The following is a 3,390-nucleotide window of genomic DNA, read 5'->3' as shown; positions in this document are numbered from 1 at the left end:
AGGGACTACGATAATATTGTTTCTGAAATTTGTCCATATATTTGTGAAAAAATGATCAACAAATCTGCATCATTTTATTTACCTTTAAGTTCCCTTTCTCCATCTTATTCCTTCACCACTCCTGTCCCCCCCCAACATACACATATAGTGTAAAAAGAAAGTATTTACTATAAATTGCTACAAATTTATTGTCCCCGCTCCCAAAAAAAAACTGCAATGTATACAAGGAAGCCATGTCATTTAACCAGCTGGATCATGTCTTATTACTAAGGATTAGACCAGGGTGTATAAAACCATTTAAAATGTCCCTGAGCACTGGAAAAAATTTCCTGAACAAAACACCAATGGCTTACGCTCTAAGATCAAGAATCGACAAATGGGATCTCATAAAACTGCAAGGCTTTTGAAAGGCAAAGGACACTGTGGTTAGGACAAAACGGCAACCAACAGATTGGGAAAAGATCTTTACCAATCCTACAACAGATAGAGGCCTTATATCCAAAATATACAAAGAACTCAAGAAGTTAGACCGCAGGGAAACAAATAACCCTATTAAAAAATGGGGTTCAGAGCTAAACAAAGAATTCACAGCTGAGGAATGCCGAATGACTGAGAAATACCTAAAGAAATCTTCAACATCTTTAGTCATAAGGGAAATGCAAATCAAAACAACCCTGAGATTTCACCTCACACCAGTGAGAATGGCTAAGATCAAAAACTCAGGTGACAGCAGATGCTGGCGAGGATGTGGAGAAAGAGGAACACTCCTCCACTGTTGGTGGGATTGCAGACTGGTAAAACCATTCTGGAAATCAGTCTGGAGGTTCCTCAGAAAATTGGACATTGAACTGCCTGCGGATCCAGCTATACCTCTCTTGGGCATATACCCAAAAGATGCCTCAACATATAAAAGAGACACGTGCTCCACTATGTTCATCGCAGCCTTATTTATAATAGCCAGAAACTGGAAAGAACCCAGATGCCCTTCAACAGAGGAATGGATACAGAAAACGTGGTACGTCTACACAATGGAATATTACTCAGCTATCAAAAACAACGAGTTTATGAAATTCGTGGGCAAATGGTTGGAACTGGAAAATATCATCCTGAGTGAGCTAACCCAATCACAGAAAGACATACATGGTATGCACTCATTGATAAGTGGCTATTAGCCCAAATGCTTGAATTACCCTAGATCCCTAGAACAAACGAAACTCAAGACGGATGATCAAAATGTGAATGCTTCACTCCTTCTTTAAATGAGGAAAAAGAATACCCTTGGCAGGGAAGGGAGAGGCAAAGATTAAAACAGAGACTGAAGGAACACCCACTCAGAGCCTGCCCCACATGTCGCCCATATATATACAGCCACCCAATTAGACATGATGGATGAAGCAAAGAGTGCAGACCGACAGGAGCCGGATGTAGATCGCTCCTGAGAGACACAGCCAGAATACAGCAAATACAGAGGCGAATGCCAGCAGCAAACCACTGAACTGAGAACAGGACCCCCGTTGAAGGAATCAGAGAAAGAGCTGGAAGAGCTTGAAGGGGCTTGAGACCCATATGAACAACAATGCCAAGCAACCAGAGCTTCCAGGGACTAAGCCACTACCTAAAGACTATACATGGACTGACCCTGGACTCTGACCTCATAGGTAGCAATGAATATCCTAGTAAGATCACCAGTGGAAGGGAAAGCCCTTGGTCCTGCTAAGACTGAATCCCCAGGGAACATGATTATTGGGGGGAGGGCGGCAATGGGGGGAGGATGGGGAGGGGAACACCCATAAAGAAGGGGAGAGGGGGAGGGGCTAGTGGGATGTTGGCCTGGAAAGCGGGAAAGGGAATAACACTCGAAATGTAAATAAGAAACACTCAAGTTAATAAAAAAAATTAATAAAAAAAGAAAAGAAAATGGGGTTCAGAGCTAAGCAAAGAATTCACAACTGAGGAATGCCAAGTGGCTGAGAAACACCTAAAGAAATGTTCAACATCTTTAGTCATAAGGGAAATGCAAATCAAAACAACCCTGAGATTTCACATCACACCAGTGAGAATGGCTAAGGTCAAAAACTCAGCAAATGCTGGCGAGGATGCGGAGAAAGAGGAACAGTCCTCCACTGTTGGTGGAATTGCAGACTGGTACAATCATTCTGGAAATCAGTCTGGAGGTTCCTCAGAAAATTGGACATTGAACTACCTGAGGACCCAGCTATACCTCTCTTGGGCATATACCCAAAAGATGGCCCAACATATAGCAAAGACACTTGCTCCACTATGTTCATAGCAGCCTTATTTATAAGAGCCAGAACCTGGAAAGAAACCAGATGCCCTTCAACAGAGGAATGGATACAGAAAATGTGGTTCATCTACACAATGGAATATTACTCATCTATCAAAAACAATGACTTTATGAAATTCATAGGCAAATGGAGGGAACTGGAAAATATCATCCTGAGTAAGGTAACTCAATCACAGAAAAACACATATGGTATGTATTCATTGATAATTGGATATTAGCCCAAATGCTTGAATTACCCTAGATGCACAGAACACATGAAACTCAAGGAGGATGACCAAAATGCAAATGCTTCACATGTGGCCCATACATATACAGCCACCAAACTAGATAAGATGGATGAAGCAAAGAAGTGCAAGTCAACAGGAACCGGATGTAGATCGCTCCTGAGAGACACAGCCAGAATACAGCAAATACAGAGGCGAATGCCAGCAGCAAACCACTGAACTGAGAATGGGACCCCCGTTGAAGAAATCAGAGAAAGGACTGAAAGAGCTTGAAGGGGCTCGAGACCCCATATGAACAACAATGCCAACCAACCAGAGCTTCCAGGGACTAAGCCACTACCTAAAGACTATACGTGGACTGACCCTGGGCTCCAATCTCCTAGGTAGCAATGAATAGCCTAGTAAGAGCATCAGTGGAAGGGGAAGCCCTTGGCCCTGCCAAGACTGAACCCCTAGTGAACGTGATTGTTGGGGGGAGGGTGGTAATGGGGGGAGGATGGGGAGGGGAACACCCATAGAGAAGGAGGGGAAGGGGTTAGGGGGATGTTGGCCCAGAAACCGGGAAAAGGAATGGCAAACAAAAACTAAATAAGAAATACCCAAGTTAATAAAGATTAAAGAAAGAAAGAAAGAAAGAAAGAAAGAAAGAAAGAAAGAAAGAAAGAAAGAAAGAAAGAAAGAGAGAAAGAAAGAAAGAAAGGAAGACTCCTAAAGAGCCCTTTACAGTTAAGAGTTAGGTGACACCAGTAACCAACTGAACTGTATCATTTTAATTTTTGAACACAGCTTGTATTCTACATTCCATTTGAATAAATAATGCTTAAATTTTGTAAATACACTTCTTCTTTATTGCTCAGTCCA

Source organism: Rattus norvegicus, chromosome 4 (genome assembly GCF_036323735.1).
Source record: "Rattus norvegicus strain BN/NHsdMcwi chromosome 4, GRCr8, whole genome shotgun sequence".
NCBI classification, from domain to species: domain Eukaryota; kingdom Metazoa; phylum Chordata; class Mammalia; order Rodentia; family Muridae; genus Rattus; species Rattus norvegicus.
Note: the sequence above shows the minus strand (reverse complement) of the source record.